At 41.4% G+C, this 12,692-nt stretch overlaps 1 protein-coding gene across 3 annotated transcripts in view; it reads right to left on the reverse strand.

The window, feature by feature from the left end:
- Positions 1–358: 358 nt before the first annotated feature.
- The window catches only part of fbxw11 (F-box and WD repeat domain containing 11), a 174,809-nt gene continuing 162,475 nt past the window's right edge, over positions 359–12,692 (reverse strand). For all 3 annotated transcript variants that reach the window (XM_033030006.1, XM_033030005.1, XM_033030007.1), the window contains one exon: positions 359–2,446. The gene's annotated coding sequence lies outside the window, so the exon portion shown is untranslated. The remainder of the gene's footprint in view (positions 2,447–12,692) is intronic.

The raw sequence follows: 12,692 nt of genomic DNA on the forward strand, positions 1-12,692 counted from the left end.
AGAATTAATAATTAATAATATAATTCCTTCTGAGATGCTGCCTGTTCTGCTGAGTTACTCAACTGCTAACTCTAGTTTTAAGGTTATGCCCCCTTACCCTAAATGTTTCTACCCAGGGAAATAGTGTATTTTTAATCTACCAACTCGATAATGATATCTACTTAATGGCCCGGGTTAGCTCACCCCTGAACTTACCTTGTTGAAATGAATACAAGACAGATATAACATTGCGTCAACAGTATTACTGACAACACACGGTTGGGATGATCTACTATAGATCACCCAAGGGTTTACGAGCCTCCTGCTTTGTGAAGGACACTCCCCTCTGCACATTCAATTGCTCCGTTTAGCTCAGTCATTTTTTTTAAACTGAATTTATTAAGCACATTCCACGGTAAAGCTTGAACTGAAACAATTTTCTGTACATTTATAACAGTCGTAATGAACTGTCCCGACATATATACTTATTTCAACTGGTAAGATGGCAGGGTTCGGAGGTTTCAAACATAATTACATGACATAATCATCATATCCCAGCACTTTCAGAGCATCAGCCGGACTGTCCCTCAGCAGGGTCCACAGCTGTGAGCACTAAGCATACTCGTAGAGTACAGCCAATGTCAAACAGTTCCTTAATCCTCGGTTCCTTGCATTCCTGCTACATGGTTCTGCAGCTGCCAACTGAAAAAAAGATTCCTTTGCAGCACACACTGGGCATAGGACTTCAAAACAGGTCTTTAAATTAAAGCATTACAAAATATACACCCAAATACAAACAAGACACCAACTTTTGTGGGACCAGACGCCTTGTCTCTCAAAATGTGTAAAACACAAGCAGTTGAATCCCCTCCTCAGGGGAGAGAAGGGGGAAGAGTACAGAATCTGAGCTTTGGCCGTGACAATGTTTGCAACATACACAAACTATAGAGGCAATACTTGCAGAAACCGCTTCTGCAAAGATAATAATGTTAATTGAGATGTCTTAAAACATAGCTTTCAACCTTTACAAAACGTGTGCTCTAGGAAATTGCAACCTTTCTTTGAAAGGCTGTGGGAAGGAGGAGAGAATCATTTTATTTAGTCTGAAGCTTGTCTGGCAGCTAGGTAGCAGATGACCACATCAGGCTAAAACACTAGGATTCCAGAATATGTACAAAAACAAAGATAGTCAATAATTACTTGGTCCAAGAACTGCACCTAATTATATACTAGAGGCTTGAGGTGGGAGTTTGGAAGGGGGGGCGGGGGGGGGGGGGGGGGGGGGGCGGGGGGGGGGTAGAGAGAGATGAAACAGCTTTCCTTAATAAATCCAATGTAATTTTAAATACAATTTCAAATAGGACTTCCACATCTTCCTGTAAAAAGAAAATATTTGAAATGAGAAGAGAAATGAGGTCACTAATCTGTATTTAAAATCAAACTGGGTTTCACTCTTGAACACAGTAGTGGCCCTGTTTCTAAAGAGGTACGGGGCACAGCAGTCCACACGTAAATACATGCTTTTCACAGTTAGTGCAACATAGCCCTCATTTAGTTTCAGGAACACTGAAGGGAAAGGGGTTAAAAACCATGAGAAGCTTCAAACTGGTTACTATACAATTAGCACACAACATTTATATACAACTAGCTACATTCGACACAGCTCAAATGCATGTAATTTTCATATATAAGCAGCTACCACTTCTATTTACTGTTAGTTTTATATATAATATATATATCATATATATATTATATATATATTATATATATTTTAAAAAAGAACACCCCCCACCCCATTCAAAAAACACCAACTTTAGGAATTCATTCGATGCACTGTTTTCCTTGTGCTGAACATGCATCCATTAATAATAATCTAAATGAAAATGAGAGAAATTGAGCCAAATTCCAGGGCACCTTTACAAGTTTTGACAGAATACTGCTTCCCAATACATACCAAGCTTTGAAAAATTCCACATGTCGTTGTAAAACAATATGGCACCCAAACAAAGAAACAAAATGTTCCAACAAATGACTTCATCCCCGTTTTCTCAGGGCAAAGTGCAAAGCGACACTGAAAGGGCCAAGTTCTTCCAATCTATCGTTTGGCAGAGAGTCCATTTGGAAGAATCCATTTCCGCAACACTGAGTTTTGGAACCAGAAACCACTTTCTTCGTTATGTATATGGTATGGCAGGCGATTAGACTCGTTATATGTCCAATCTCGCAAGTTCTGCAATAAGAGTCTATTCTGAGGTCTCTGAGGGAAGAAATGCAGGAAAGAAGGGGTGGGGGAATTCAAGGAAGGGAAATTGGGGGGGGGGGAAGAAGGCATGAAGTACTGTACTGATATCTTGCTGGTTTCAATCTGTCCACATCCACAGAAACCAAGCTACCACACTAAACATGGTTTTTGAGCATAGTCATCTTCAGGCTCTGCATAGCTAATATCCAGTAGTCATTCCAGCCCCTGTGAAACAAAAGAATAAATCAATCATTAGCTTTCAATTCGCAATACCCGACTGGGATGGTTGCTGCTTTACATAAACCCTGACAGTTACAAAAGATACCCAGCACAATTTGTGGTGCTGCTGCAAATAATAATGTCATTGTTCTATCTGGGACATATGACAATAAAACACTCTTGACTTGACTCTTCAACATTCCTGTGCCAAGTTAGTCCTTGTACAGATTCAGCAAGGCCACCCATTTGGTTAGAGGAAATGATTGCAGGGGAGAAGGGCTTATTTGATTCAATGTAGATAATTTTCATACATCCTATTGCTTTCTAGCGTTTTGGTATACTTTGTTTTTAATGGATTTTGAATACTTTAAATGTTAGAAACATTTAGCAACATTCAAACTTTGGGACCACAGACTAACTGTATGCCCGGGGATCTGCAGAGAAGATTGGGAGAAATTACCCAAATACAGGTGTGCCAAGCTTGTAGCGTCATACCCAAGATGCCAAGCTTATAGCATCATACCCAAGAAGACTTGAGGCTGTAATCACTGCCATTAAGGTGCCTCAACAAAGTACTGAGTGAAGGGTCTGAATACTTATGGAAATGTGCTATTTCAGTTATTTATTTTTAATTACTTTGCAAAAAATTCTAAACACCTGTTTTCACTGTTTATTATGGGGTATAGATTGGTGGTAAAAAAATGAATTTAATCAATTTTAGAATAAGGCTGTAATGTAACAAAATGTGGAAAAGTGAAGGGGTCTGAATACTTTCTGAATGCTCTGTATAGGAAAGATGCAATTTAACTAGAAAGAATGTAGGAATGATTTATACTGATGTTACTAGGACTCAAAGTATTGAGTTTATAGGGTATGTTTGAGCAGGCTGGGATTTTATTCCTTGGAGCGCAGGAAATTGCGAGGGTGTCTTATAGAGATGTATACAATCATGAATGGTAAAGATAGGATGATTGCAGATTTTTTTCCCCATTTTATGGGAAATCAAGAATGAGAGGACAGGTTTAAGGTGAGATTGGAAAAATTTAACAGGAACCCAAGGGGCAACTTTTTCCACACATGTATATGGAACGAGCAAGCGGTTGTGGCAGGTACAATAACAACATTTAATAAAACATTCGGGCACTTACATAGAAAGTAAAAGATTAGAAGGAATTGGGTCTCATTGTGGGCATATGGTATGAGCTTAGATGGGCATCTTGACCAACATGGATGTGTTGGGGCAAAGTACCTGTTTTCCTGCTGCATGGCTCTGCTGCAAACCACAATAGTTTGCTTAAGTCACAAATCACTCCCTTCTGATGACTTAACTTAAGAAACTTAAAAAGTTATGAAAACCTACAATTCGCAGATAGCAACATCATTGTTCCATCTTTCTTTCCACAGTAACTTTGCACTTTACAACCTCTGTAGATGACCAAGTTCTCCCAGTTCCTTCCTCTTCCACATCTGATTTTTATCAGATCTTTTGGCAATTGTGCCTTCAGCTGCCTGACCCCAAGTTCTCAAATCCCTCCTCAAGATATTCTTCACTCTTCCATCAGGTCCTTGATCATCTGACCCAAACACACCTCATATGTTGTTCAATGCTACTACTGTGAAAATCCTAGTGAAGCTTCATTGGGTTTTTGGAGTTATTGTTTTCATAGAAGGAACTATATGATTGTACAGAGTCTGTGCCAAAATTAAGACCCATGAGCAAAAACCTTTTATGTAAACCTTTGCTAGCTATTGGTTTATCCCAGGATCGAGATACAGTGAAAAACTTTGCATGCTATCCATTCCAATAGCATGTATGAACACTATCAAGCCATACACACATGCAACAGGTAGTCCAAAGAGACAAATACTAGATTGCAGAATATAATGCTACAGCAGTTAGAGAAACTTGTGCAGATTTACATACAAGGGCTGTAATGAGGTCGGTCAGGAGATCAGGACTACACCCTCAGCTTATTAGAGGTCTGCCGTGTAGTCTTTTAACACCGAGGAAGAGACTGATTCTGAATCTGGTTGCATGTGCTTTAAAGCTTTTGTATCTTCTCCTAGAGGGGAGAATCATACAGACCAGACTTCTCACCATTGACTCCAACTACACTTCATGTTTAATCAGAAAAGCAGCCAACATAATCAAAGGCTTGCCCCACCCTGGTCAATCCTTCTTCTCCTTGCTCCCAAGCAGAAGGCACAGAAGATTGACAGCATACAACACCAGACCCAGGAACAGCTTCTTCCCCAGTTAACATCCTTCTGAATGGTCCTTCCATATGCTTGTTTATTGAACTGATGCGCTACAATGCTGAAGACTATATCCTGCTCTCTACCCCCAATTGACAAGCGGAACAGTTGAGGTATTGGGTATAATGGACTCTACGTGCAGCACTGTGCTCCCAGCTGCTCCTCAGTCATAATCAGATCATAGTGGACTGTTCCTTTTTGGAAAACAAACATTTCCTAGGTCTTCTAATACGTCAGGAATGCCAGTTTCCTAAATACATATTTCCTGACTTGATGACTTTGATGTTGAGAAATCTTTTGCCAGCTTAGAATTAGCTTAAATGGACAGAGTGCAATCTGACTGGGATAGTGATTGCAGGATTGATGATATCATTAGAATGTACACTCCTCTCCAAAGTTTTGCTTTAAAAAAATTCATTACAGAACTCAACATGCATAAACATATGTATGTCATATGTTTATGCAAGAGACAAAGAGTGTCTGTGAGCCGACAGATATAACTTTGTGCAGATATACACCTTCACCTTTTTTTAAACTACAGCTGCCACCCACACTCTTGTAATTCCTCATTCAATGGATTGGAGGGTGGGCACGATATGAAACCACAAGATGTTACATCCTCCAGGTGTCTCTTTATAAATACTTGGTTTGGGAACTCTATTAGCTCAGCTGGCGGATGTCTGATCTGGTAATGTATAACACAGAGTTGAATGGGCCCTAGTTCAGTCACTGGTTTCTGCTATTTGGTGATCACAGTCTAGATAGCAATAAGGATGCATCAGGTTTGGCTTCCTTCCGCTAGGAAACTTCGAGGGGTGAGGATTGGGGAAATTTAGCCCAAACTTGCATGCTTCAGGAACCAATGCAGCAATGTGTCAGATTAAAACAGGTTTTAAGCACAGCACTGTGATGAGACTGACAGCACAGGACTTTAATCTATGACTGGATCAAAGCGAATAAGTGACCACAGAACTAGAACGGACTTCTTTACGGCAATTTAAATACCTGGAAACCTTGGCCCATTCCAAAGCAAAATAAAGAAACACTGTCCATTCGATATTCATTTCTTGAATATTTTACAAATCTTTTAACCAGAGTCAAGGAGCTATAAAGCATGGAAACATGCCATCCGGTCCACCTTACCCATGCTGACCAAGTTAGCATTCTCAATTAGTTCAATTTTCCCGCATTTGACCCATATTGCTCTGAACCTTTCCTATCCATATACATATGTATGAATGTATTTTAAAAGTTGTAATTGTATATGCTGCTATAGCTTCCTCTGGTAGCTTGTTCCAGATATGGACTAGAGTCAGAGTGGAAAAAGTCCCCGTCACCTTAAGCCTATGCCCTCCAGATTTAAGATCCTTAGCAGAGGAAAAAGACGGGAGTATTCAATTTATCCAATCCCGTCATGATCCTGTGCACCTCATTAAGGTCACCCCTCAATCTTCCACGCTAAGAAAAATAATCCTCAGTCTATCGAATGTCTCCCTACAAATCAAGCCTGCAAGTCCAGGCAATATCTGATGAATCTCTTCTGTATCCTTTCCACCTTACTGACATTCTTCCAATGGCTGGGCAACCAGAACTGCACGCGGTATCTCAAGTGTGATCTTACTACCAGCATTATGATGTCCCAACTTCTATACTCAGCTTCCATGACCTGCATCCAATCTGCTTCAGTGAACTTTTACCTAAGTGTACCGTGAGACCAGGAGGCACTCATTCATATCGAATAAATTTACAGTGTCTTAAATAAATGAAAAAATATGATATAAAATGAGCATTTCTCCTCTGTTTTTACCATGGAGAAAAACTGGAGAACCAAGGAACTTGGGGCAATCAAGGGATGTATCTTGAGAGCAGTCAGTATTACGGTTGAAGAGGTGCTGAAGGTCGTGATGCACATAAATGTCTCCCCAATCTGTGATAAATGTCTATCCCAAGAAGCAACTATAGCACATCCCTTTGTTTTTGTATAAAAATCCAAAAACTTTGGAATGAATTCTTTGAAATTTTCACAAAATTATTTAAAATAAAACTGAAACCGAATGCAGAATTGATTATTTTTGGAACAATGGAAGCCAGCCTTGAGCTGACCTTGTTCCAAAAGAGCTTACTTAATTATGGTTTAATAACGGGAAAAAAACTCATACTTAAATTCTGGAAACACGCCCCAACACCAACGATAAATATGTGGATTTCAAATATGTCCGAAATGTTACACCTGGAAGACATGAGATTCCTCCTAGCAGGTAAACCAGACCATTTCCAAAAAATTTGGTCTCCATTTATCGACTCATTACAAGTATAGGGTGCAACATAACTTCGAAAATAAATGGTTTCAGGACCTGGTGAGGGGTGTGTAAAGATACGAAGTAGGTATATCCCTTTTATCTTTTTTTACTTTTTTATATCTTCTGTTCTCTTCTTCTCTCTTTCTTTTTCTTTGGCTTTCTTCTTAACTCTTTTTCGAGTTTTACGTTTCTAAGGGTCTCTGTTGTTCACTCTTTCATGCACTTACTATCCTATCCAACTCTCTTTACTGTTCTTCTTTTTAAAGTTTAAAATATGAAGTGGTACAGGAAATGTATTATGTTATTTTCGGCTTATTTCACTGTAATGTACACTACTTCTAATAAATTTTTTAAATTTTTTAAAAAAGGAGGTAGACAAATCTCCCCGGCCCTTATCCAGATATATCCGAGGACACTGTGGGAAACTAGAGAGGAAATTGCGGGAGCCCTGGCTGCAATTTACGAGTCGTCATTAAATACAAGCAAGATGCCGAAAGACCGAGGGTGGCAAATGTGCCTCTATTCAAGAAGGGCTGCAGGGAAAGGGCTGGGAGCTATACAGGGCTCGAAATTAACGGTTGCCCGGGTGCCACAGACAACTCAAAGTGCCGCCGGGCAACCTAAACGGCGAGTCATTTTGCCCAGCTTGGCAACTTGGTTTATACCGAAGATAGGCACAAAAAACTGGAGTAACTCCGCGGTTCCGGCCGCTGCTGCCACTCCGCCAACGGCGCTTTCAAAACAGACCCTTGGAGGAGGGAGTTGTCGGTCAGAGGCGGAAGTAGAGTAGGGGGACTGTGGGGGAGGCTGAGGATAGAGCGCAGTGATTGGAGGAGGGAGACTCTCGACAGCCCTACACCGCAGCCAGGACCGATCCCGGTCTCCGGCGCTGCAATCGCTGCGGAACCACTGGACCATCCCCGTCCCCACCCGAGAGCCCCCCCCGGGGGTGGCCAGAGGTGTCGGTAGTCAGACGGGCGCGGCGCCCCCAGTCAGCGCAGAGAAGCAGCGTTAAACCCAGCTCACTCTGCCTGTCCCGCCAGGTTAACCAACAGCCATGTCTGGGTTGAGACAGGGCTGTAGGCGAGACAGGCACAGTAGAGATTAAATTACCGTTCACAGAAGCCTCCGAATCCTCGCGCGTGTGAGTGTGCGCATGCGCGCGCGGCCGCCAAGATATTCTGTCCGCGGTCTCCTCCATATTTTGGTTGCGATTTACGTGCCTGACAGGTGTTGGCCGAGGAGCGCTGACCTTCCTTCCCACCTCCTCTGCCCCTTCCTCTCTCCCTCTCTCTCTCTCTCTCTCTCTCGTACGCCCCCCCCACTCCCCTTATCCTGAGACCCCTCCTCTCCATCCCGCACTGATCCCCATTCCTGCCTCTATTCAGTCCTCACTGACATCCCCTGTGCTCCCCACTCCCCCAATCTATTCATCCTGCACTGATCTCCCTAGCCACCTCGCATTGATTCTCCTGCCACTCCCCATCAATCCTACACTGGTCCCCCAATTCATCCTGTACTGACCCCCCTTCCCATCCATCCTGCACTGCTCACCCCTTCATCCTGCACTGCCCCCCCCCATCCATCCTGCACAGATCCCCCCCATTCAACCCCGCTGACATCCCCCGCGCTCTCCCCTCACAATTTTACCTACTCCAGCCAACACGCACTAATTCCCCTGCCTCAATCCATCCAATCCACACCGATTGCCTTCTCAAGCCCCCCCCTTAACACCATCTATCCATCCTGCACGGATTCATACCCCCCCCCCCCCCGACCTAATTGTGCTGGAAATGTCTTCAGAGCTAACATTGACTATGTTTGATAACGGAATGCAATCAAATATGTTTTAATTCCCAATGTTATTATTTGTTTTAATCCATAAAGATGGATTAATTAAATTGTGAACACGTGAAACAATAAAACCGCAGTGTTCGATTGTCACTGACACGTTATTACAGAATTCATTTTAATGGCAAATCAATGCTCTTAATATGGAGTATCAGTACTGTAGTTATTTAATGAGCTACATTCACAACTATACGTTGGATTTATCTAGGTTTTACTTCTACAGTCAGTCATATACATCACAAATTTAGTCAAGAGATATTTCAATTGAAAGTTTAACATTAATTCTGAAGTGGGAATGATGGAAAAAGCGTTTATCAAAAATTAAAAAAAAAAAAAAATGGTGCTTACAAACTGGGTATCTTCATTGCCACATACATCTAATCTGAATGTCCGGTAATGTGGCGTCTTGACACCTTTAAATATATTACCAAACATTTGCTGCATTTATGTCCTTTGGCCATCTCTTGTTAGTTAGTGTAACGTTTAACCTATCAGATGGATATAGTCAGTTTTAACAGCTATTATCATAAAATGCCTTTAGAAAATTCCTTGCAACCTGTATATTTTGTTGTGGATAAATTATGTGGGAAGCGAGAGTGTTTCTGTACCAATAGCAATAACGACCCATGCTATGGCCATGTCATGATAATTTTCAGTCCTTCACAGAAAACATGCTTGCATCAATCTGTAGTGTGCATGGTTAAGCATATATGTTATCAAGGTCCAGGATTTATTGACACAGGTTGATCAAACGCTGAATAATCCAACCACATTTTTGTTTGGAAGTGGAAAGAAATAATAAAAATTGCATTCATTGCAATATGTAAAAAGAGTTGAGATACCATATTATAATTTTGCTGCATGTCATTGTGGTATATATCATGTCTTGATTGGTGAATATATTAGTTCGTGACTTTATTTGAAGCAGAAATAATAGTAAGATTAAACGAGAATTTAGCAGTTTGAAGTTTGATCGTTATTTTATGAGGAGTAACGTTGAGGGAATACGTGAAGAACCCCGCCAGGATGCATGCGTGTCATTCTTCAAAGCAGCGGTGTGAAATCACAGATAACTGTAATGACTAAACATAGTAAGATTAGAGAAGAGATACCAGTTGAGTATATGATCAAGGGTGGGAGCGGAGGGCACGTATTCCCTCAACGTTACTCCTCATAAAATAACGATCAAACTTCAAACTGGTAAGTTCTCGTTTAATCTTACTATTTTACTTCGGAGTCACGTGAGTGACTACGTGAAGCTTTTAAAGCTCTGTGATTTCATGCCGTGGAAACGAGTCCATGCATCACATCTGCCTTGATTATGGGGAGAATAGTGTTAACATCATTAGACATCAATACGATATTGAAAACAACGATAAATTTATTAACACCAAATCATAGCCCCTATTTGTGGGGTAAAATCATATTACAGAACTTAAAATTGTTTCTGCAAATGTTCCAGGTTCAATGACTGGTTTATTATAAAATCGTTGGAAAGTTCTCTCCGTTGACCATCCTGCTGTCTTGAGGATTTGGTCCATTGGAACATCCAACTTCATAGCTGCCGATGTAGCTGCAGCCCTGGTGGAGTGAGATTTAAAAATGTTAGTGTCTACTCCAGCCTTTATTAGGACCTGTCTTAGCCATCTGGTCTGGACTGTCTGGATGGTCTGGACTGTCACTTTTTTGTGTGGCTGTTTGTAGCTGATTAAAAGTGCCATTTCTTTGCCTCTGATGATCTTTGTATACTCCATATATAATAGTAAGTGAGTTACAATAGAGACGATCATCTGTCGGGTAGGCCCTGAATTCTATTTTTAGCCCTGCTGACCCCAGTCTGTTCTGTTTGACTAATTCATAGATGTGAAAAGTCAAATTCCCAGATGAAATAGTCATGTTGTCCAGCCTTAGTTTCTGTAGCGACTGGACCCTTTGTGCCGTGACCAAGGCCATCAGCATGACTGTTTTCATTGTCAGTTTCTGTAGGGACAGAGCTGTAGGTGGAGACCAGTTTCTTAACATGGTCAGTACAATGCTCACATCCCATATTTGGGTGTACCTGGTTCTTGGGGGATTAGCATTAAAAATGTCCCTCATGAGTTTGGTTACCAGGGGGTGTGTCCCTACAGAATGCCGCTCTGTTCCTTGCCATAGGTATGTTGACAGAGCACTTCTGGCGCAGTTGATGGCACTATAACTGAGCCCCTCATCGTAATGGAGGCTTGCCAGGAATTCCAGAACAGACGGGATGTTGATTGATCTGTGGATGAGGTTATTGTTGTGACAGTACTTTTCCCATTTCTTGATGTACACTAAGTACTGTTTTTTGGTGGACTGTCTGTGGGCCGATGCAATCATATCCACTGTTCGGTCCGTCAGTCCCAGGTGTAGTAGAGGTGCTTTCAAACTCTACAAATTAATAGGTTTGTATAATTATGACATGGGTGACTTTCCCTTGTTACGGGATGAACCAGTAAATTAGGTCTATGATGGATGGTGATGCATGGTTCTAATACCATGTCGAGTATCACCGGGAACCATGGTTGAGTAGGCCAATCGGGTACTATCAAAATAGCAGACGCAGAGTCTTGCTGTATTTTCCTTAATACCCGACTGATGAGGCAGAAAGGAGGGAATGCATAAATAAACAATTTCCCCCAATGCAGCGAAAATGCATCTGTTGCCGCTGCCCCAGGGTCTGGTTCCCATGAAACATAATTCGATAACTGGTGATTGAGCCTGGATGCGAAAAGATCGATATCTGGTGTTCCATACCGTGCTGTAATTTCAGCAAATACATTTTTATCCAAATTCAGTGTTTTCATTGAATTTGCGTGACCTGGTGTCTGCCACTAAATTTAGTTTACCTGGTAAGTAGGTAGCTGATATCCAAATATCTGTCTGGATACACCATTGCCAAATTGCGTTGGCCAGATTGTCACATGATGTCGATTTGTTTCCACCCATATGGTTGATATATGCTACCACGGTGGTGTTGTCAATTTGTAGTCTAACATGCTGGTGATATAACCCAGAACAATATGACTTAAGGCCATGGAATGCACTTAACATCCCCAGGTAATTTATGCCCAGTGTTTGTAATAATGATGCCTCCTGTGCATTCCATCTCCCTCCACAGCTGGAGATGGAATTGGTAGCACCCAAACCAAGTGCACTGGCATCAGTTTGTAGTACCATAGACGGGTTGCTGATAATGATTGAATTGGAACAATGCTAATGTTATGTTCCCACCATTTTAGTTCCATTATGGCTTCTGTTGGTAGCTTCATTGGTCTGTCAAAATGACTACCATTAATTTTGAGTGCTCTTATTTTCGCTCTCTGTAAATTTCGATAATGTAAAGGTCCGAATTGTGTGGCTGGAAACGCAGCCACTATCTTCCCAATTATTTTTGCTACCAGTCTGATGGATGGTTTAGTGATGTCAATAATTTTGCTGCAAGCCTCTATTAAGGCTGTAACCTTTTCTTTCGGCAAAGTCACTGACATGTGAACTAAGTTAATGGTGAACCCCAGATAATCCATTTTGGTTGAAGGCGTTAATTTAGACTTAACTGGATGGATGATAAACCCCAGTTTTTCAAATAATTGTTTTGTGGTTGTTACCGCTTGTTTAGCCAATTCCAAAGTTTTGCCCACAATAAGTATGTCATCTAGATATGCCATTACCATGTGTTTTTGTTTCCGCAGAAACGCTAGGGCTGGTTTCAAAATTTTTGTGAACAGCCTGGGGGCTGATGTTAGCCCATTAGGGAGTGCCCTGTATTGTCAGTGCTGACCCATCCAGTTGAATTTTAAATAACATCTGTGGTCACCTCTTATGGG

The sequence above is a fragment of the Amblyraja radiata genome, chromosome 11 (assembly GCF_010909765.2).
Source record: "Amblyraja radiata isolate CabotCenter1 chromosome 11, sAmbRad1.1.pri, whole genome shotgun sequence".
Classification (NCBI taxonomy): Eukaryota; Metazoa; Chordata; class Chondrichthyes; order Rajiformes; family Rajidae; genus Amblyraja; species Amblyraja radiata.